This window comes from Dendrobates tinctorius, unplaced genomic scaffold (assembly GCF_039654945.1).
Source record: "Dendrobates tinctorius isolate UK_male_01 unplaced genomic scaffold, ASM3965494v1 ptg000009l, whole genome shotgun sequence".
NCBI lineage: Eukaryota > Metazoa > Chordata > Amphibia > Anura > Dendrobatidae > Dendrobates > Dendrobates tinctorius.
In genome coordinates, this window is record NW_027361677.1 from 685,433 (window position 1) to 709,777 (window position 24,345).

General features: G+C 45.6%; 1 long non-coding RNA gene across 1 annotated transcript in view; it reads left to right on the top strand.

Annotated features, from left to right (window-relative positions):
• LOC141095575 (uncharacterized) overlaps positions 1–14,435 on the top strand; it is a 65,992-nt gene extending 51,557 nt beyond the window's left edge. Inside the window, exon 2 of the long non-coding RNA XR_012233429.1 lies at positions 12,202–14,435. This is a non-coding gene — a long non-coding RNA (uncharacterized lncRNA). The remainder of the gene's footprint in view (positions 1–12,201) is intronic.
• The last annotated feature ends 9,910 nt before the right edge of the window (positions 14,436–24,345 follow it).

Consider the following 24,345-nt stretch of genomic DNA (forward strand, 5'->3'; position numbering starts at 1 on the left):
TTGTGCCTTTTAAGGTAATCTATTACAGATTTTGACGTATGTTTAAAATCGTTATCTATTTGTAGAAGTCATCCTCTTTTCAACTTCAGCTTTTTTACAGATGGTTTTATAGTAACATAGTATTTAAGGATGAAGGGAAACTTTAAGTCCATCTAGTTCAACCCATTGCCTAATATGTTGATCCAGAGGAAGGCAAAAAATCCCATGCGGCAAACACTAAGCTCCACACTGAGGAAAAAAATTCCTTCCCGACTCCACATACGGCAACCAGACTAGTTTCCTGGATCAACACCCTATCAAGGAATCTAGTATATATACCCTGTAACATTATACTTCTCAAGAAATGCATCCAGTCCCTTCTTAAATTTTAGTGGGGAATCACTCATTACAACATTACAACATTACAATATGGCAGAGAGTTCCATAGTCTCACTGCTGTTACAGTAAAGATTCCGCGTCTGTGATTATGCTTAAAGGGAATCTGTCACCTACTTTTTTTGAGCATCAGCTGCCGGCACCACCATCAGGGGCTTATCTACAGCATTCTGTAATGCTGTAGATAAGCCCCCGATGTAACCTGAAAGATAAGAAAAATGAGTTATATTGTACTCACCCAGGGGCGGTTCGGGTCCGATTTTGGTCCGATGGGTGTTGCGGTCTGGTCCGGGGCCTCCCATCTTCTAGCAATGACATCCTTTTCTTTGCTTCCCATCGTGGCTCCTGCACAGGCGCACTGCTCTGCCCTGTTGAGGGCAGAGTAAAGTACTGCAGTGCGCAGGTGCCGGACCTCTCTGACCTTTCCCGGCGCCTGCGCACTGCAGTACTCTGCTCTGCCCTCAACATCCTGGGCCACTTATTTATATCACTAATCTCCCGTTGCCTCTCTGGCATGGCACGTGGTACAGGAAGTAATTCAGAGAATGCCACCTTGGCGGTCCTTGCTTTAAGCTTGCAGCCTAATTCCCTGAAATCATCTTTAAGGACCTTCCACCTACAGTACCTCTAACCTTGTCATTTATGCCAATGTGCACCATGACCGCTGGGTCCTCACCAGCCCCTCCCAATAATCTGTCAACCCGATCAGCGATGTTTCAGACTCGAGCGCAAGGCAGGCAGCACACTGTTCGACAATCCCTGTCTTTGTGACAGATTGCCCTATCTGTTCCCCTAATAATTGAGTCCCCCCACTACCAGCACCTGTCTGGACTGCCCTGCTCTCCTATTTCCCCCCTTACTGGAGCAGACACTCCTCCAGCTTTCAGAGGACATGCCTTGCTGCACCTGTGCTACCCCTGTACTGATACGAAATGTTTGCATGAAAACTTTGCTGAAATTTCATTGAATATATTCTTCCCTCTACTTGTGAAATGTTCCCCATGCTATTAGCTGCAACACAACTCGAAGCATGCTTGATTGACCACCATGCTTAATGGTTAACGAAATGTTCTTTTCCTGAAATTCTGTGCCCTTTTTTCTCCACACATACCTCCAATCATTGTGGCCAAAAATTCTACTTAAACCTCATCGGTCCACAGGACTTGTTTTCAAAATGTATCAGCTTGTTTAGATGTTCTTTTGCATACTAATGATGCTGAATTTTATGAAGAGGAGGCAGTAGAAGGTTTTCTACTGAGGACTCTTCAATGATGGCCATATTTGTACAGGTGTCTTTGAACAGTAGAACAATGTATTACAACTCCAGAGTCTGCTAAATCTTTTTGAAGGTCTTTTGAAGTGAATTGTGGAGTCTGATTTGTCTCTCTAGCAATCCTATTGTGACGGAGTCAGCTTTCGCTGAGTCATTTTCTAGAGTGGACCCTCTGGGTCGAGCCACCCACCCACCGAGGGCAAGCTGACCTTGTGAGGAACCACCCCCTATACAGGGAGTGTCAGGGGCAAGACCAAGGGGGTGAGCCACCACGACTGCTGGAACCAGATGGCAGGCTCAGGTAGACACAATGCGTGAGTGTCTGACGACAAGGGACGTGCAGGAAACAAGACAAGGCGTGGTTTCAAGGTATCTTCATTAAGGCGAACTCAGGGTAACATCAGATGCAAGACGTGATAACAGGGAAAACACAGCAAGTTGCGTGCGTGGCACGCCAAGGTCCAAGGGATGGTACGTGCCAGGTGGCATGCCTGGGTACAGGCAAGGGCTCGATGGCATCGGACTCCGGACACCTGGCAACGAACGATAGGATTAGGGCATCAGGCTGTGGACATCAGCTCCGGACATCAGGCTGCAGTCGTCAGGCTTCCGATCTCTGGCAGCGATCGGCAGGTTCCGGGCATCCGGCAGGCAAACCAGGGTTCAGGCAAGGTGGCACGACAGAGCTCCAGACATGGTACGTGTTAGGGAACACGCCAAGGTCCACGGCAAAGTTCAAGACAGGGTGCATGCTAGGGGCACACCAGGGGCCAAGGCAAGGTGCAAGGCAGGGTGTGTGCTAGGAACATGCCAGGGTCCAAGGCAAGGTGCAAGGCAGGGTTCAACACACTAGGCATGGTGTGTGTTTAGGGGACACGCCAGGGTTCAAGGTCCAGGGTCCTGGGCGAGCTAGAGAAGCAGCAAGGATTCAAGATTCAAGGTCCTGCGCATGCTAGAGGCACACCAGGGGCACGGTACAAAGAATGGTCCTGGCTGTGCTAGGAGGCACGCCAGGGTACATGGTTAACAGCAGGTCCCACACGTGCTAGGGAACATGTCGGGCTTTGAGGTTCAGGACATAGTCCTGCGCGTGTAGAGGGGCACGCTGAGGTTCAGGCTAAGGTCCTGGGCGTGCACAGGGGCACGCCAGGGTTCAGGCTAAGGCCTGTGCATGTAAGAGGGCATGACAGGGTACAGGCTAGGGCCTGTGCGTGCTAGAGGGCACGACAGGGTATATGGCAAGACCTGCGCGTGCTTTAGAGAAGCACGGGGAGGTATGCCAAGGAGCATGCTAGGGCCTGCGTGTGCTAAGAGGGCACGCAATACACAGTGCAGAGACAGTGTGAGTGCAAGGAAGCACAGAGCATGGCTGGGGCACTGGCTAGCTGGTCGGGCTGAGGCTCAGACCGGTGTGCACGACTGAGGCGAGCACAGCTGAAGTACAACAGGCGGACACAGCTAAGTCACTGGCCGACGAGCACTGCTGAGGCACAAGCAGGCGGGCACGGCTAAGGCAGGCATGGCTGAGGCACAGACAGGCGGGCAAGGGAAGGCCAGGCGCATGCAAAGGGCATGCGAAGAAACAAGGCAAGAGAAGGCTAGGCAAGATACCGAACAAGGAGCGGAATGTAGGCAGAAGCACAGAGCCGGGTCAGAGAGAGTATAGGGCTAGCAGCGGAACGTAGGCTGAAGCCCAGAGCCTGGTCAAGGCAGAACCTTGTGACTAGCCAGGAAATGTGCTAAAGAGCACCATAGGACAGAGTAAAGAAAACCAGGCAAAGACAGAGAACGTGGAAGTACTACAAGGCTAAGAATAGCAAAGTCAAGACATGGAAAAACAGGCAAAGGCAGAGAACATGGGAAGTACTACAAGTCCAAGAATAGCAATGACAAGACATGGCACGGGACAAGAGGCAGAATACAAGCACAGAGCGTGTGTAGAGAAGCACAACAGGGCAGAGTGCAGGAGCACAGAATACAGGGAGCGACCAAACAGGACATCGCAGCCTAGCAGGGAAGCAACACGATACTCAGGCCCCGACTGTCACGAACCCATGTGATGCACGTGACCCTGGATACACCGCCTCCAGTGGGGCGAACTTAAATAATAAACACGTGCAGCTGGATACACCGCCTCCAACTGGCGAATTTAGACATTACACTTATATACAAGTCTGGAAACCCCTCCTCCAGTAAGGTGAATTTAAACAATAAGGGAAACCTGGGAAACATTAACAATGGTGGGCCCTGCAATAGGGAATAGGGAAGTGGAGACCTCCTGAGCTCCCCTGAGCCAGTGTCCCTGCACTCCTAACGTTCCCTATGCCGGTTCCGCACCGGGCGTGCAACAGAAACCTAAAAACTCTAGCTCGTCCTGACCTAAACCCTCACTAGGGAATTGGTCGGTGCGGAAACTAATCCCACCACTGCACTAAAACACACATGAGGAAAGATGACAAAACAGGGGAAACACCACTTAGCTTTGCTCTGTTGTGTATGCTCCTAGCAACAGAGCCCACCACCTGTGTGCATCTTCTCCACCCGGATCCATCACCATAACTGGATCCTTCACCATAGTGCAGCCTTGGAGCAGAGTCCACCACCAGTTGCAGCTGTCCAGTGACAGAGTCCCAAAGATGAGTTCAGCTCCTGCCCAAAAAGTCCAACATGCTTGAGTCCAGCTCTCAGCACCAAGTCCCGCATGCTGAGTGCAACTCTCTCCATAGTCGTCACTCCACCAAGCCATGCAAGCACTTCCTGCAAACACCATAAACTGTGACTCCACCACGCAATGCCAGCCCTTCTTGCAGACCACCTAGCTGCCACTTGTCCCCTCTGGCTGGGCTGCACGGGACTCATGTTCAGCTCCTTCTTTCACCCAGCCTTCCTTGTGAATGACTAACACACAATATCACCAACAGTGATTGAACCCACCTGGCTCCCTTTTATAGAGCCTAACACCTGATTTGTAATTGCGTGCACATTAACCCAAAGAAACTACAGTGCACTACCGCTCACCACCACCAGGCAACTTAGAATGAACGACACCACGTGTAATAATTCTAATGGCCACTGGGGGCAATCACATCACTTTGGCACCTAGCCAAAGGAAAAAAAGTTCACTTATCCATTTAATCTGTCAGATCCACGCTGGATCATGACACCGACTATAGGATGGGGCGGTCAGATATAGGGCAGTAGCACCTGCACTTCCGGGTCAGGACCAGGGGAAGACTTCCGGGTCTAGTCCTCCAGGATCATAGAGAGGATTGCTGGATCAGAATCTGCTGGACCATAGAGAGGGTCACATAGTCAGGGCCTCCAGGACCAAAGAGAGGACCACTGGATCAGATTCTGCTGGACCACAGAGACGATCACAGCAGGCAGAGCAGAGACGGGCACGCACACAGCCACGGCATGCAACCATGAGGTGAGGTGCGCATGCACACTGCTCCAGGAGTGACACAGCAGAACAGTCATGAGGTGCACATGCATACTGCTCCAGGGATCATGCAGCATAATAGTCATGAGGTGCATGTGCACACTGCTCCAGGGGTCATGCAGCATAACGGACATGACAGATATAATAGCGAGGTGCGCGTGCACACTGCTCCAGGGGTCATGCGGCATATCAGACATGGCGGGCATGACACCTATGAACAGCTCTCAGTGAAATTTTCTGTTAACATTGCTTAATTACTGTACATTTCAAACTGAGGAAAGAGCAACTTGTAAATGCTCTGCTATTTTCTTATAGCCTTTTACTGCTTTGTTGGCCTTCATCACTTATTTTCAGAGTGCTAGACAGCTACTTAGTAGAACCCATGGCTGCTGTTTTTTGGCACAAAGTTGGAGGAGGCTGGGTTTTTATAAATCTGGGAAATTTGCATCACCTGGCCGATGTTAGTGATCAAGCCATAACCATAACAGGCTAATTAAGGTTGGAAACCTTGATCAAAGTTGTCTGAGCACACAAATCTCCAAGAGTGCCCAAACTTTTTCAACCACCCATTTTCCTTTTTGGAATTTTTAAAATGAAACAAATGAAAATTTATATTTTTTACTCAAAATACAAAAGGAAATGTGTCATCTTTACCTTTAGGTCTATGAGAGATTATTTCATCTTCGACTTGCTTTACAGTTCACAATAACAGCAGTTTTGACCGGGGGGGCAAACTTTTATATGCCACTGCATATATAGTATATTGTAAGAAATCAGGTAGACTCTGGTGCACACATAGGGGTCCAATTTTTTGATTTAAAACAAACGGTTTAATAAATGTCCATAAGCTGAATAGATTAACAAACAAAAACAGCCTGTTCTTGGTGCAAAAGGTATAACAGCACCACAACTAGAAAATAACCAGTCCATATAAAGCACGGGCTCACCCCATTAAATGTCAGAACTTCACTCAGCCTCCACCAGAGACTGAGCCAAACAAGCAAAGTCTTTTCACTATGCACAAGCCACCACAATGATACAGCTTGACTTCCTTATATCTGCCATATCAGGCCTAGGGGTGGGGATATGTGAGCAGCCAGTCCCATCAATCTAGTTGACTGCTTATAAACCTGGCCCTGGATATGCCCTATTAACTCTCTCAGCACTATATGTGTTGGAGCATTCTTTTCTGGGCTCACATCACTGAGGTTACCAGGCTCGATGATACATATCTCACCTCGAGGACCTGTCTGGCTGTCATGTTACATACCTCCCTCTGGCCAAAGCTGGGGGCTATGCACCTTCTACCATCAAACAATGAACCCTGGACATTGTGGAAGCATTGCCATGTACTTTACTAGGCCTATGCTTTACATGGAAGCTAAAGTCCTGAAAGAACCAGTTGGTCACTTGGGCATTGTTCCTGTCATGATCCAAGTTGGATATGACAGAGATAATGCACAAGTAACCTTTTTTCCTTTGGCTGTGTGTTTCTGTTCTAGTTTGCCCCCGGTGGCCTTTAGGATTATTGCACTGTGGTGTCTTTGGTTCTAAATTTGACCCCAGGTGGTGGTGAGCGTCATTGCACTGTTTCTTTAGTTTTGTGCACGTAGTTATAAAACAGGTGTGATTGCTCTATAAAAGAGAGTCAGGTGTGGTAATCACTGTTGGTGATAAGTCCTCAGTTACAAGCAAGCCTGGGTGAAGGATAGAGCTGAAGGAGACTCCCGGGCAGCTCAGTGAGAGTCCTGGAGTGGCAGCTATGGTGTCTGCGAGGAGGTCTGGCATGGCTTGGTGGAGTTGCAGCTATGGTTTCAGCAAGGAGTTCTTGCATGGCTTGGTTGAGTGGCAGCTATGGTGTAGAGCTGCACTCATGATGCTGGACTCTTTTGCTGGAAAGCTGGACTCAAGATGCTGGACTCTTTTGCTGGACAGCTGGACTCATATGCTGGACTCTGTTTCTGGACAGCTGAACGCAGGTGGTGGACTCTGTTTGCTCCAAGGCTGCACTATTCTGTTGGATTCGGTCGGAGGAAAAAAATGCACGCAGGTGGTGGGCTCTGTTGCTGGGAGCGTAAGCAACAGAGCAAAGCTAAGTGGTGTTTCCCTGTTTTGTCTCTTTTCCTTATGTGTGTTTTAGTGCAGTGCTGGGATTAGTTTCCGCATCGGCCATTACCCTAGAAAGGGGTAGGTGGAGGGAGAGCTAGGGTTTAAAGGTATCCTGAGCGGTGCCCGGTGCGGAACCGGCCTAGGGAACGTTAGGAGTGTAGAGAAACTGACTCAGGGGAGTGCAGGAGGTCTCCACATCCCCGATCCCTATCGCAGGGCCACCACCATTGTTATTGTTACCCAGGTTTTCCCTTTTATTGTTTAAATTCGCCTTACTGGAGGCGGGGTTTCCAGACATACGTGTATTTCCGAAATTCGCCTGTTGGAGGCGGCGTATCCAGCTGCACGTTTTATTATTATTTAAATTCGCCCAACTGGAGGCGGTGTATCCAGGGTCACGCGTGTCATCTAAACCTGCCCTGCTGGAGGCCCTTTGTCCAGCCACGCGTGACCATGACAGTTCCCCTTCTTCTCTCGCATCCACCTCAGCAGGGCATGGTTTGACACTAACCTGAACTTCCTGCCTAATAGGTAGTATCTTAAAGTGTTTAATGCCCACTTGATGACCAAACATTCCTTCATCACGATGGAGTAGTTTTTTCACAGGGAAACAGTTTCCGACTCAGTTACATTATTGGGTGTCTTTTGCCATTCACTTATGGAGACAAGACGGCACCTAATCCGACATCTGATTCATCTGACTGGACCACAAACTTCTTGTCTTGGAGGAATATGGAGCCACCAACACTGACTGTTTACTTTACACAAGGCTAGCTTCAGTTCCTGGAACCCTGTCTCAGCTTCTGGAGACCACTTGGCCACAGCTGACTTTGCACCCTAAAGGGCCTGTTACACATAGCGATATCGCTAGCAATATCGCTGTAACGTCACTGGTTTTGTGACGTAGCAGCGATATTGCTAGCGATATCGCTACATGTGATACTTACCTCCGACCGGCTCCCCCGCTGTCTGTCGCTGATCGCGCAAGAACGTCCTGGACCATTTCTCGTCGGGCGCTTCCTGCTGGGCTTCTTGTGGCGCTGACGAGTGACGCGTGAACACGGGCGGGAGGACGTCAGGATCGCTGCATCTGACAGGTAAGTAGCGACCCTCGATCGCTGCTAGGTCGCTGGTGAGATCTGCCTGTGTGGCAGCTCACTAGCGACCACTTAGCGATGCACCAGCGATCCATATCGTTGTCGGGATCACTGGTGCATCGCTTAGTGTAACGGTACCCTTAAGGAGGTCCATCACAGGTGTGGTTACCATGGAGAAGTTAGTGATAAACTGGCAGTAGTAGCCCATAATGCCCAGAAATGCTCTGACCTGCTTCTCAGAAAATAAGAAATAAACTGGAATATGAGTTGGTATGCATTCAGCAAGTAGGCACATGTTCACACTGACCACTATACAGATAAAACCTAAGATAAAAAAAGTAAGCAAATACCTTGCAGTAAATAAATAGCAATAATATTGGGTAATATTCAAATTACTAATACTGACCTACAAGGCCATCTATAACCTGTCTCCTCCATATATCTCTGACTTAATCTCCCGATATCTTCACTCACGTAATCTCTGATGCTCCTTAGACCTCCTTCTCTCCTCCACACTTATTCGCTCCTCACCCAACCGCCTCCAAGACTTCTCCTGGATAGCCCCCATCCTCTGGAATTCTTTGCCCCAACACGTCCGGCTATCTACCACACTCGGATCCTTCAGACGGAACCTGAAAACCCACCTCTTCAGGAAAGCTTACAGCCTGCATTGATCCCCCGCTGCCTCCTCACCACTACTGGAGCTACCGCCTCACCATCACTGGAGCTGCTGCAACCCCTCAACCTACTGTCTCCTTCCCCACCATCCTGTAGAATGTAAGCCCAAAAGGGCAGGGTCCTCTCTCCCCTCTATATCAGTCTGATTGTTAGTTTGTTTACTGTAAGTGATATCTGCAATTTGTATGTAACCCCTTCTCATGTACAGCACCATGGAATCAATGGCGCTATATAAATAAATATTATTAATAATAATAATAATAATAATAATAATAATACTTGGTTAACATAATTTAGACATAATATTAACATTAGACTTTTGGGACCAGGGAGGTTTGTCAACATGATAGGCCCAGTGGTGCAAATATTGCACCCTGACAATCACAGATATTTCTAAGTTCGCCAGGATCTCTGTTTTAAACTTAGTATACTCTTATGTGTCTTGCAAGGCCAGGCCATAATAGGCCATCTGCGGTTCCCCTGTTAGATATGGCACCAGAACCTCCGCCCACTGCTCTGGAGGTAATTTCTCCTGTTCTGCCACCCTTTTGAAAACCAACTCAATGTCAATCATCTGGAGTAATCTTTTGCAAGGCTCTCATTACCATATTCTGTTCAAATCATCCCCTTGACTTAGGGATGGGGTGGTTGTGCTGCCATGGATCACCTGGCTAGGAGTTCCATCTGCTGCCTGTGTTGCTGCTGCTGCCAAAACTGTTGCTGCTGAAGATTAGCTTCCGTCAGTTGCTTTATCAGCTCCTCCATGTTGTCTGCTTTTGCTCCTGCAGTCGCTTTTGCCCAATAAATGTGGTATCTCTGCGGCAGTCACATGTGCCCCTTTGAATTCGTGCCTGTGCTTTTTGGGAATGTTGCACGCACTTCTAGCACCAATTGTAAAGGATCAGCTCTCAGGTAGATGCTGGTGCACACACAGTGGTCCAATTTGTTGGTTCAAAACAAACGCAACGTTTATTAAATGTCCATAAACCATCCAGCTTAACATACAAACAAAAACAGCCTCTTCTGTGTACAAAAGGTATAACAGCACCAAAACTAGAAAATAACCAGTCCATATAAAGCACGGGCTCATCCTATTAATTGCCAGACCTTCATTCAGCCTCCAGCAGTGAATGGGCCACACAAACAAGGTTTTTTCACCTTGCACACACCACAACAATGATAGAGCTGATCTTCCTTATATCTGCCATATCACGTCCTGGGGTGGGGCTATATGAGCAGCCAGTCCCACCCATCTCTTTGACTGCTCGTAAACCCGACCTTGGATACACCCTATTAACTCTCTGGAGCCTGCGTTCCTGGGCTTACATCACTGAGGATACCAGCCTCAATGATACATATCCCTCCTTGAGTACCTGTCTGGCAGCCATCCTAATCTACTATATAATCGTCTAATTCTGTCTGTCAGTAACGGAAATCCCGCGTCGCTGATTGGTCGCGCCCGGCTGCGACCAATCAGTGACATGTGCTGTCCGGCCGCGACTCCCCTCCTGGCCCTGGGTACCATAAACCTGTAACAAATAGAATTAAAGTAAAAAATAGTGATATACTCATCTTCCGACGGCCCCCAGACTCTTTCCTTCCTCTCACCATGTGCCCGGCATCTTCCGGTCCCAGTAATGCTTTGCGCGAAAGACCGCTGATGACGTCGCGCTCTCGCGAGAGTGACGTCATCTCTGGTCCTTCGCGCTATGCTTTACTGGGATCAGAAGATGCCGGGAGCATGGAGAGGGGATCAGGGGCCATCGGAAAGTGAGAATAACCTTTTTTTTAATTTTTTTTATTTTTTACATTCTATCTTTTACTGTTGGTGCTGCATAGGCAGCATCAATTGACAATTGTGATCAACTTTTTACTAAGACTATGCTTGACAAGTGTGACCAACCTGTCAATCACATTCCAAATGATGCTTCAAATCGCTTGGAATGTGCTTGAATTCCGCACGCAAAAATCGCGAAAAAAATACATGTGTTTTTCCCGCGGCGGGAGTTGTGGAAATGCTGTGGAAATTTCTGCAGCATTTCTGCAACGTGGGTACTTAACCTCAGTGTGACACGCAGCAGCGACCATGCCCCCTCTGTGAGATCGTCGATCGAGGTGGATTGTCTTGGACCATCTTTTGAACGTCAGTCTCCTGCTGGCCATATCCTAGAATACCCGCTGCGTTAGAATCGGGCCACCATCTAGTATACATATATACACCCACATACTTAACAATACACACAAAATGGTGACATTACATCCTCATCCTTTTATTAACACCCCTGCATTTTTTGGAGCAAATCTGCAATAATTTTTAGATTTGTGTTTTTATAGCGTTTTTGACTGGGTGAAAAAATGTTGCAAAAATTCTGAAAAAATTGACATGTTGCAGATTTGAATCTGCGCCAAATCTGGAAGTCACAAATAACAGACTTGTTCAACATAGTCAGAATTACAAATCAAGACCATTTTTATAAACTTGAGGATTAGTACTTTTCCCCAAATTTAAATACCATTATTAACCTCACCCCTGATATATCATTCTATACCCAAAATGCTTTGTCATATAGAGTCCCCAGCACAGCACCTGCACACTGCATTATGGTGCAAATGGTTGCAAATTCCAGGAAGAGGAGCTCTAATGAGCTAGGAATGGTATATACTGTATATTGATCTTGGAAATTTATGGCATATGAAAGGGGTTGTCCAGTCAATCTGCAGTCACTCTATATGATTGCAGACTTGTGAATCCTCACAGTGCACACCGTGAGGATCCTCCAGTGCCGACACTGGGAGCGGCGTTTGTCACGTGACCGCAAGAATGCGATATGCATACTCCTGTCCACATTTCAACTGGATGGGCTTGGCCTCACTCAATACAAGTGAATTGAGAGAGGGTGGAAACAGTAGGGTCGGAGCTTGTCCAAGAGAACGCATATCGCATACTTGCGGTTACATGACTGCCGCTCGCACCCGATGCCAGAGAGTGTCTGAAAATTTGTGGACAACCCCTTTAACTACCTTTAGAGCCCCCACCATCTCAGTCTCTGCTATTTTGGGCACTTTATGTGTTCTCTATGGGAAAGCCACTGTCAGTCATCTCTGCTGGCGACTTATCTCCAGGAGAGCATGTAGAGTTGAGCAGGTTCGCAGATTCAGTGTTTTATCTTTTGAATTATTTAGTCTTTTGGGCTTTTTTTGATCGCTTTTCTTTTCTGTGTTTACAGGTTCGCAGGATGCAATGACGAGACACTAGACGACTGATGGTTTGCAAAATAACTTTTATCTAGCTTAAGCCACTGGGCTTGTCTGAACAAACATACAATTAAGAACCAAACAAACAGTCCACGCAGGGACTCAACAATCTTATCAAATTCTAATGCCACTTAGCCTTCCAGGGACTGCTGGTTTCGTGAGCGTGGCCGCGTTGAGGTCACTGAGACGGCTGTCCTGAAGTTTCGCTTCCCCGGAAAGGAATGGGGCTCAACAGGCCCTGAAGAAAGTGATGACGGTGGGACGCAACAGGCCCTGAAGAAAGCAATACCGTTGGGGCGCAACAGGCCCTGAAGAAAGCGATGCCGTTGGGGCGCAACAGGCCCTGAAGAAAGCGATGCCGTTGGGGCGCAACAGGCCCTGAAGAAAGCGAGGCCGTTGGGGCGCAACAGGCCCTGAAGAAAGCGATGCTGCTGGGGCGCAACAGGCCCTGAAGGAAACGCTGCCGCTGGGGCGCAACAGACCCTGAAGAAAGCGCTGCTGCTGGGGCGCAACAGGCCCTGAAGGAAACGCTGCCGCTGGGGCGCAACAGGCCCTGAAGAAAGCGCTGCCGCTGGGGCGCAACAGGCCCTGAAGGAAACGCTGCCGCTGGGGCGCAACATGCCCTGAAGAAAGGGATGCCGTTGGGGCGCAACAGGCCCTGAAGAAAATGATGGAGGTGGCGCGCGGTGATGACGCAGTTCCCCAGATGACCTGTAGCCGTCCTTTATCAAGGAGTCTCTCCCAAAGCCAGGGTAGCGAGCCTTTTATCTCGCCTGTGACGAGGTGGCGTATCTTCAGGCCGGTGACGGCCGGGTCGGCGTGATGGGGGAAGGCTGGGGGAAGTGCCCAGACCTCTGTGGCCTGGTTACGGGTACTCACGGCCACAACCTGAGGTAAAGTTCCTCTCTCGCCATGGCGGGGGGTAGCGGGGATGCTTCTCTCAGAACGGGAGCCGGGAGCAGTCTCTGGGAACAGTCTCTCACGTCTCTCATGTCGGTAAATGTCCAGCTTTTTCCTTGAAGGCTCCTCTCAGTGCCCCTGCAAGTCACCCTGCGTCCTGCCTTCACTCTCTCTCTTCCCCAACTGCCACTTCAGTGCGTCCCCTGCTCCTTTTACCCTAGCCCCGCCCCCTGTTGCCCTGACAACCTCAGTCGCATGTCTCCCTTTGTAATCCTCCTGATGTGATTCCTTCAATAACTCTGATGGCGGTCCACTTGGTTCCGGCCCAATCACTATATGGGGGTCCTCCTCCCCACAAGCAGAAGGATCGTCAGTCCGAAATTACACCCTATACACTTTAGACTGTTGGCTAAGTCCCTTGATATCGCCGGATTTGGCTGACATTATTCTCACGTGCATGGGGGACTTTAGACCTGCTTGTACCAAAATTGGGCAGATCCATTTGCTTTGATGGCTTTTCTATTTTCTTTTTCATAGATGTTTTACTCTGTCGGTTAACAAAACACCATGTGATGGACTCAAATGCAAAATTCTCTGCCCATAAAGAAGAAGCATGGATTATTGTCTCTGTCTTATGACAGCAGATTGAAATATTAATGGGACTACCAAAAGAGAAGCCGCTTTTCAAACCCGAATGCCTCCAGCTATCAAATTAGAAGCTTTTTCAGTGGCGCACTACTGTCTTAGGTTTTTTACACTTTGTGATTAATTCTCCACGGTGTGACCTCTCCCCCTAGTTAGATGCTGAATCAGGGACAGAAAACTGTTCGAGCTTCTGACCCCAAACATTTAGTTCCATTAATCACAGCCCAATTTTGGTCTTTTAGTGCTTGAAATGGAAGGTTCTTCCTATCACACAGCATCGATCAACTGGAATCCAGGTATCAGTTTATCACAAACCATAAATCACAGGCACTTTTATCAGTGCGAGGAAGGGATATGTAAATGTGATTTCTGTCAACAACAAGAGGAAGCCGAATTATCCTCAAAGAGCCTCTATTCTTTATCCTGCTGACAGAATGGTGGACAATAGGCTGGGTAGAGACATTTTCTGTCTTATCCCGTGACAGAAGTTGAATGATTTGCTCATACGGTCATACAAATTGGCGACAGTTCACTGATAACAGGTCTGTGAAATTCCCTATACAAGCCAGATGAATGTTACAGGCAGGGTATTTCACCACCCAACTACGCAATGTAGTATATTAGGGCAAAGAACATAATTTTAATAAATCTGTCAAAAATATTAGAAGAATCTTATCATAGTGAGTCTGTATGGTTGTTCTGTCTTTCAGTTCTTCATAATGAATGTATTAAATATATTTAATAGAATTAAAAGGGTTATTCGGTAAAAAAAAGTTACCAGCTGTCTATTACATAGGTAATAAATAGCAATGAACTGAACTTTTAAATTCAAGTTTGACGACTTTGACAAATTCTCCTAAATAGTTTAATTAACGATGAATGAATTAATGTAAATCTCCATACTGGAAAACTTTTAGTTGCTCAAAATATGTAAGTGGGGGAGGAGAGAGAGAACCCTGCTGATCACAAGAGTTTAGACTCTACACAAGTGAGAGAGAGAAGATGCCACTGACCATAAGAGCTTACACTCTACAGGAGAGAGAGAGGACCTCACTGACTATAAGAGCTTACACTCTACAGGAGAGAGAGAGAGGACCGCACTGATCATAAGAGCTTACACTCTACAGGAGAGAGTACCTGGCTGACCTTAAGAGCTTACACTCTACAGGATAGAGAGGACCCTACTGACCATAAGAGCTCACACTCTACAGGAGAGAGAGAGAGGACCCCACTGACCATAAGAGCTTACACTTTACGAGAGAGAGAGAGGACCCCAGAAGAGAGAGAACCCGGCTGACCATAAGAGCTTACACTCTACAGGAGAGAGAGAGGACCCCACTGACCATAAGAGCTTACACTCTACAGGAGAGAGAGAGACCCCACTGACCATAGGAGCTTACACTCTGCAGGAGAGAGAGGACCCCAATGACCTTAAGAGCTTACACTCTACAGGAGAGAGAGAGGACCCCACTGACCATAAAGAGCTTACACTCTACAGGAGAGGGAGAGAGGAACCCACTGATCATAAGAGCTTACATTTTACAGGAGAGAGAGAGGACCCCACTGATGATAAGAGCTTACACTCTGCAGGAGAGAGAGAGGACCCCACTGACCATAAGAGCTTACACTCTACAGGAGAGAGAGAGGACCCCACTGACCATAAGAGCTTACACTCTACAGGAGAGAGAGAGGACCCCAGGAGAGAGAGGACCCGGCTGACCACTAACCATAAGAGCTTACACTCTAAAGGAGAGAGAGAGGACCCCACTGACCATAGGAGCTTACACTCTGCAGGAGAGAGAGGACCCCAATAACCTTAAGAGCTTACACTCTACAGGAGAGAGAGAGGACCCCACTGACCATAAAGAACTTACACTCTACAGGAGAGGGAGAGAGGACCCCACTGATCATAAGAGCTTACACTTTACAAGAGAGAGAGGACCCCACTGATGATAAGAGCTTACACTCTGCAGGAGAGAGAGGACCCCACTGACCATAAGAGCTTACACTCCACAGGAGAGGGAGAGAGGACCCCACTGATCATAAGAGCTTACACTTTACAAGAGAGAGAGAGGACCCCACTGATAAGAGGTTATACTCTGCAGGAGAGAGAGGACCCCGCTGACCATAAGAGCTTACACTCTACAGGAGAGAGAGGACCCTACTGACCATAAGAGTTTACACTGTACAGGAGTGAGAGAGGACCCCACTGACCATAAGAGCTTACACTCTACAGGAGAGAGAGAGAACCCCACTGACCATAAGAGCTTACACTCTACAGGAGAGAGAGGACCCCACTGATCATAAGAGCTTACACTCTACAGGAGAGAGAGAGCACCCCACTGACCATAAGAGCTTACACTCTGCAGGAGAGAGAGGACCCCACTGACCATAGGAGCTTACACTTTATAGTAGAGAGAGGACCCCATCGACCATAAGAGCTTACACTCTACAGGAGAGAGAGGACCTCACTGACCATAAGAGCTTACACTCTACAGGAGAGAGAGGACCCCACTGACCATAAGAGCTTACAGTCTACAGGAAAGAGAGAGGACCCCACTGACCATAAGAGCTTACACTCTACAGAAAAGAGAGAAAAGACCCCACTGACCATAAGAGCTTACACTCTACAGGAAAGAGAGGACCCCATTGACCATAAGAGCTTACACTCTACAGGAGAGAGAGGACCCCACTGACCATAAGAGCTTACACTCTACAGGAGAGAGACGACCCCACTGATCATTAGAGCTTACACTCTACAGGAAAGAGAGAGGCCCTCACTCACCATAAGAGCTTACACTCTGCAGGAGAGAGAGGACCCCACTGACCATAGGAGCTTACACTTTATAGTAGAGAGAGGACCCCACTGACCATAGGAGCTTACACTTTATAGGAGAGAGCGGATCCCACTGATCATAAGAGCTAATACTCTACAGGAGAGAGAGAGAGAGAGAGAGAGAGAGAGAGGACCCCATTGACCATAAGAGCTTACACTCTACAGGAGAGAGAGGACCCCACTGACCATAGGAGCTTACACTTTATAGGAGAGAGCGGATCCCACTGATCATAAGAGCTAATACTCTACAGGAGAGAGAGAGAGAGAGAGAGAGAGAGAGAGAGGACCCCATTGACCATAAGAGCTTACACTCTACAGGAGAGAGAGGACCCCACTTACCATAAGAGCTTACACTCTACAGGAGAGAGAGGACCCCACTGATCATTAGAGCTTACACTTTACAGGAAAGAGAGAGAGGACCTCACTGACCATAAGAGCTTACACTCTACAGGAGAGAGAGGACCGCACTGACCATAAGATCTTACATTCTGCAGGAGAGAGAAGACCTCACTGACCATAAGAGCTTACACTCTACAGAAGAGAGAGAAATGACCCCACTGACCATAAGAGCTTACACTCTACAGGAGAGAGAGGACCCTAATGACCATAAGAGCTTACACTCTACAGGAGAGAGAGGACCCCACTGATCATAAGAGCTTACACTCTAAGAGGGAGAGAAGATCCTGCTAACCATAAGAGCTTAGACTTTATAGAAAAGGCCCTGATTATATGAGCATGCAAACATTGAATATGTGAAATTTGATCTGCATTATTGCAGTATAGACTATACTATTGGCTAATTGTCTAATTTGTGTGGGCCCACCAGTCATGACAAGGCATATCTTTCTTTTATGGCTCCCTAACCATTTAGATCAGACATACTACTTCTGAGTCTCCACTCCTGTAAATTGTTGACTAAACTGAGTGACTTTTCCTTTGGTCAAACATTCATATCTCTACACCGTCTCACTCTGTGCGGTGTTGCTGGACTGTGTACGGTAAGAGCAGGCCCTATTGAGTAAAGGAAGGCTAACACCATGTTGAAAAAATTTTTTTGTACATTTTCAGGAAGAACAAAGGAAAGTGCAGGGTTCTAAAAGAAAGTGCATTTTTTAGGAGGGTAATATAAATTTAGTAATACCAAAATGTTTTTGTCCTTTGTGAGAAGCCTTTACAGTTTTATGTGCTCTCCACATTAGAAGTTCTCCAAAATTCTACTTAACGGCAGCCAATCATCAAATACGCATGTTCGACAATGTTTTCCAAAAATCTGCTAATTTGTGTCCCATGCAGCAGCACTTGTAGATAAATGACTGTATAATGAAGGGATAATGAATTGGTCTCGTGCATTTGAGCTATAACGGATACTTAAAGCTCTGCAGGGACCAACTTAACAATGTAATTGTCTCCCTTAATCAAATATAATCAGGCTGAAGGTAAACATTCGGATGATTATCGCGGCAGATTATAATAATTTTATTGGGAAGATAAGACATCATCTCATTATCTTGATATTTGCACCAGTAGGATCCATCTTCAAGAACTAGAATGGATTGCTTGGGTCAGATATTTCTGATCTTCCTTCTTAAATTTGTGACCCTTTGGAGATGTGACCTTTGTACTTTATTTCCCGCTATTTCTATAAGATCCATAATTATTTATTTTTCCGTTATAGCCATAACGTGTTTTTTTTTTATTTTGAAGAATGAGATGAAGTTTTGTGACATTTTGACAAATGTGCTAGAAATGGGAAAGAAAAATCCAAGTGGGGTAAAATTGGGGAAAAAACCCCCCTGAAATTTTGACATTGCTTGTTTCTTTTTTAAGGTGTTCATCATGCAACAAAAATGATCGAAATGGCGTAATTCTTTAAGTCCGTAATATTTGCATGATACTAAAATTGAGATTTATTATTATTATTTTAGAAGCTAATACAAATTCTGAACTTTGTAAAATCAAAAATTCGGATTATGTCATCATTATTTTGTGATTTGTAATTATTTTTTATATTTTTTATCAGCGGACCTGTAAGAGGGCTTGCTTTTTTGCATGGAGAGTTGACATTTTTATTAATACCATTTTGTACTACATATGTTTTGATAGCTTATATTGCATATTTTGGGGAGGTGTGGAGGTCAAAAAACTACATTTCATGCGTTTCAATTTTTATTTTTCAGTTTCCTTTTCGGGGACTTGAACCTATGATCCTTTGATTGTTTATACTACGGTAATTCAGTATATAGAGAAAATCACTGCTTCCTGTGAAGCTCAGCATGTGGCTGAGCTTCACAACAGGACCAAGATGGCTGCGAAATTCTTGCAGCATGTTGTGAAAATCTTGTTTTTCTGTGAAGTCCAAATTGTGTCTTGGCTTCACAGGATTACCCAGCTGGCAGTGACACCATGCCATTATGATAGCTGGAACGGTTGCATGATACAATCCCTGCAATTAAAGGGAATCCATCAGCATGTCACTGTTTTGTAAAAAAAATCAGGGTTTTATTAGCAGGAGATTATTATTTGAGGACTAGGTGTGTAGTGCCTACTGGTCCAACCACACCCTCAACACTGATTAGAAACTTTCTGTCAATGTACAGTGTACAGAGAAAGCTGCCAACCAGTGCTGTGGGCGGAGTTATACAGAGCTCAGCATTCAGAGAACTGCTTGATCTGCAGCAGAGAAAACAGGGATTGTATCACAACCGTTGCACCCAGTAAAGTACATGGTACGTCGCTGGAATCAGGGTCTATGTCCTTACATAATCAAAACCTGCTGATTTTGTTTAAATGCTACCATCAAAAATTGTTACAAGTTCTGACCTTGAAAGAAGCAAAGATTCACGTAATCGACGAAGGCGAAAAGAATAGGCGCAGAGGATCGGACCATGGGCTGTGCATGCAGTGGGACAGGTGAGAGGAAAGGTGAGTGTTACTTTTTTTCCACATTGTGTATCTGCAGAGACCCCAGAGCATAATAAGGAAGATTAAACTCACAGCAAATAACTGCGGAATAAAAACCACTACTTTATATATCAGATCAAGGATCATCATTTCGGTTAGAGCAGTCCCAAACCGTCAATTGTCTTTTTCTTCAAAATGATTCTGTCCATATGATAACTCACAGAGGGGAATATACATGGAAGTGTATTTATCTGTATCCTCAGCTTTGATGTCCAAGATCAAGTGAAAGTTGTACAGAGACTTTTGGGAATTGTGCATTGATATGTTCAATAATTAACAAAATAAATAAAGTGCTGATGAGTACGTGAGGAACACATAAAAAGCATGGGAGCGTGCACGTGCATATGAGCCTCTTATAAATAGTTGTGCAATGCATCGGGGTGTCAAAACTCGTTGAGTAGAAATGGTGATCATAGAATCATAGAATCGTAGAGTTGGAAGGGACCTCCTGGGCCATCTGGTCCAACCCCCTGCTCAAAGCAGGATACGCTAAATCATCCCAGTCAGATGTCTGTCCAGCCTCTGTTTGAAGACTTCCATTGAAGGAGAACTCACCACTTCTTGTGGCAGCTTGTTCCACTCATTGATCACTCTAACTGTCAAAAAGTTTTTTCTAATATCTAATCTGTGTCTCCTCCCATTCAGTTTCATCCCATTGCTTCTAGTCTTTCCTTGTGCAAATGAGAATAAAGTTGATCCTTCTACAATGTGACAGCCCTTTAGATATTTGTAGACAGCTATTAAGTCTCCTCTCAGTCTTCTCTTTTGCAAACTAAACATTCCCAAATCCTGCAACCTTTCCTCATAAGACAGGGTTTGCAGACCGGTCACCATTCTGGTCGCTCTTTTCTGAACTTGCTCCAGTTTGTTGATGTCTTTTTTAAAATGTGGTGCCCAAAACTGGACACAATATTCCAGATGAGGTCTGACCAAAGAGGAGTAGAGGGAAATAATGACTTCACGTGATCTAGACTGTATGCTTCTGTTAATACATCCTAGAATTGCATTTGCCTTTTTTGCTGCTGCATCACACTGTTGACTCATATTCATTCAGTCTGTGATCTATTAGTATGCCCAAGTCTTTTTCACATGTGCTGTTGCTTAGCCCTATTCCTCCCATTCTGTATATGTTTTTTTCATTTTTATTGCCCAGATGTAGTACTTTGCATTTTTCCCTGTTAAAAACCATTCTGTTTGTTGCTGCCCACTTCTCCAGTTTATTTATATCTTTTTGAATCCTCTCTCTCTCTTCTCTAGTATTAGCTATCCCTCCTAGCTTTGTGTCATCAGCAAATTTAATCAGTTTACCCTCAATTCCTTCATCTAAATCGTTGATAAAGATGGTGAACAATACAGGGCCCAGGACAGAGCCCTGTGGTACCCCACTTGAGACATTCTTCCAACTGGATGTGCAGCCATTTACGACCTCTCTTTGGGTCCAATCACTAAGCCAGTTATGAATCCACCTAACAGTTGCCTTGTCCATTCCATACTTAGTCATTTTTTCAATAAGGATTGTATGAGATACTTTGTCAAATGCTTTGCTGAAGTCAAGATATACTATATCTACAGCATTTCCTTGATCCACCCAATCAGTGATTCCATCATAGAAGGAAATTAAGTTAGTCTGACATGACTTATTAGTTACAAACCCATGCTGACTCTGTTTAATCACTTCATTCTTATCCAGGTACTGACATACATGTTGTTTAATAATTTGTTCAAAGATCTTTCCTGGTATAGAAGTCAGACTCACCGGCCTATAGTTGCCTGGGTCCACCTTCTTTCCCTTTTTGAAGATAGGAACAACATTTGCTCTTCTCCAGTCTTCTGGGACTTCTCCTGTTCTCCAAGAATTTTCAAAGATTATGGAGAGGGGTTCAGAAATTTCTTCTGCTATCTCCTTCAGTACTCTGGGGTGTAATTCATCTGGACCTGGTGACTTGAATTCATTTAGGTTAGCTAAGTGTTTCCTCACTATCTTTCTGTTTATAGATATCCTGGATTCTTCTATTCCCTTAATAGGACAGTGAAGAACAGTTGATGTTACATTTCCTTTCTGAGAGAAAACAGATGCAAAATAGGAATTTAAAAGTTCGGCCTTCTCAACATCCTGTCTTACCATTTCATCATTTTCATCCTGTAAAAATCCTATAGCATCTTTGACTTTTCTTTTACTTTTGACATATCCCCAAAATCCTTTATTATTGCTTTTGACATCTCTTGCAAGCCTCAATTCATTGTCAGCTTTAGATAATCTGATTTGTTCCCTGCAGGTTCTGCAGACAGCATTATATTCTTCTTTAGATATGCCTCCCTCTTTACATTTTATAAAAAATTTTTTCTTCCTTTTTAGCATGTGCTTAAGTTCTGTGTTCATCCATCCTGGCTTCCTTAAATGCTTCCTATTCTTCCCTCTTTTTGGAATTGTTAACAATTGTGCTTTGAGAATTTCATTTTTCAAGATTTCCCATCCTTCCTGGACATTTTTGTCCTTAAGGATATCCAGCCATTGGATCCCTCCAATTCTCTTTCTGAATCCCTTAAAATCTGCCTTTCTGAAATCTAACCTTGACGTCTGAGTCTTCACATGTCTTCCTCCTCTAGTTATCCAAAATTCTAAAATAGCATGGTCGCTACCTCCTAGGGTCCCAGCCACTTTTACCTCCTCAACCATTTCCTCCCTGTTTGTAAGGATTAGATCCAAGGTAGCAGTTCCCCTTGTTTTCTCCCCTACCTTTTGGAAGATAAAGTTGTCAGCAAGAGAGGATAAGAATTTACTTGACCTGTTAGTTTTGCCTGAGAGAGATTCCTAACAAATGTCTGGATAGTTGAAATCTCCCATGACAACTATGTCATATTTTTTGGAGAACTTGGCCATTTGATGCATAAAGAGTTCATCCATATCTTCAGCTTGCACAGGCGGCCTGTAGTAAATGCCTACAATGGTGTCCTTTCCATTGTTCTGTCCTTGTATTCTTACCCAAACAGTTTCCACAGAACTCCCAGTCTCTGAAGCTTCAATCTCTGTGCAGATATACCCGTTTCTAACATACAATGCGACACCTCCTCCTCGTTTATCAAGTCTGTTTCTTGAAAATAAGTTGTATCCTTCTAGTCTTGTATTCCAATCATGTGTATTGTCCCACCAAGTTTCAGTGATTCCAATGACATCATATTTCTTTTCCTGTGTTAGTAGTTCCAATTCTCCTTGTTTGTTGCCCATGCTTTGTGCATTAGTATAGAAACATTTTAGTTTGTGATTGGTTTCTCTTTCTCCAATATTTTTATTATTTAGATTCTTTCGTCTTTGTTCTTCCTTTCCACTTCTAATAGCAGAGTTCTCAATAGCATTTGTCAGGTGTATGGCTTTTTCTGGTCTTTTGCTTCCCTTCCCATGTTGTTCTAGTTTAAAGCTCTCCTTACAAGTGTAGCAAGGCGACTTCCAAATACATGTTTTCCAGTCTTCGTAAGGTGCACCCCATCTCTAGCAAGTAGTCCATCGTAAAAGTAATTCACTCCGTGATCCATAAATCCAAATCGTTGCTGACGGCACCATCGACGTAGCCAGTTGTTCACCTGCAGAATCTTATTCCACCTCCTTGTTCCAAGGCCATCCACTGGGAGGATGGAAGAGAAGACCACCTGCGCTCCCAGTTCTTTCACTTTCTTGCCTAAGTCTTCAAAGTCTCTGCAGATGGTTTCCAGGTCGTTTCTTGCAGTGTCATTTGTCCCCACATGTAGTAGCAGGAATGGGTAGTCATCTGTAGGTCTGAAGAGTCCTGATATCCTGTCAGTCACATCTTTAATTTTTGCACCTGGAAGACAGCACATTTCTCTTGAAGTTATATCCGGTCTGCAGATAGCGGCCTCTGTTCCTCTCAACAGGGAATCCCCCATGACCACCACTTTCCGTTTCTTCTTCACAACATTTTTCTTTCTCCATCCAGGAGGACTCTGAAGGCATACAAGGTTGCTGTTTGTGGGCAAAGTCTTATCCTGATGTATTTCTTCATCGCTCTCCTGTGTAAGAGCCTGGTACTGGTTACTGAGAAGTATGGGTGCTGACTGCCTCCTGATCCTCCTGCTTCTCTGGGTCACATGTCTCCATTCCTCTGTTTCTTCAGGTGTACTTCGAATTTCTTCTCTTCCTGTAACATGAAGAGATAATTCTGCTCTGTCTAAGAACTCTTCACCTTCCTTAATGGTCTTCAACGTAGCTAACCTCTCTTCGAGATTTTGCAACTTTTCCTCCAACAGGGACACAAGCTTGCATTTGTGGCATGTGAAGTTTGGCTTTTCCACTGGTAAGTCTGAACATGTAGCAAGAAATGCAGCTCACCAAATGGCTCCTGGCTTCTTCCATATTGAGATTTCTTAAAAACGATGAAAGATGAGCCAAAATTATGTGCAAATGATCTCCTCAAGACTCTTCCCCTGGTTTTCCGATGTCCTCTTTTCAGCTGCAACGGCCAAAACCCAGTGATCAAGGAGCTCGCGGAGACTCTTCACTTATCCCAGAAGGCACTGGGAATATGCAAATGATCTCCTCAAGACTCTTCCCCTGGTTTTGATCATACAAGGCCACATAGATGGTATCAAATGTCAACACACAGCAACAAGTTATTTTTCCTTAAAGAAGCCCTCCTCCTCCTTTTCCTCATAATATACTGCAGTCATCATATTATATAGCATTGTGTACTTACAATTGCTCATTTTGCCTTTCTACCCAGCTAATTCTTCCCTTTTCTCTGCTCTATGTAGAAACAGGAAG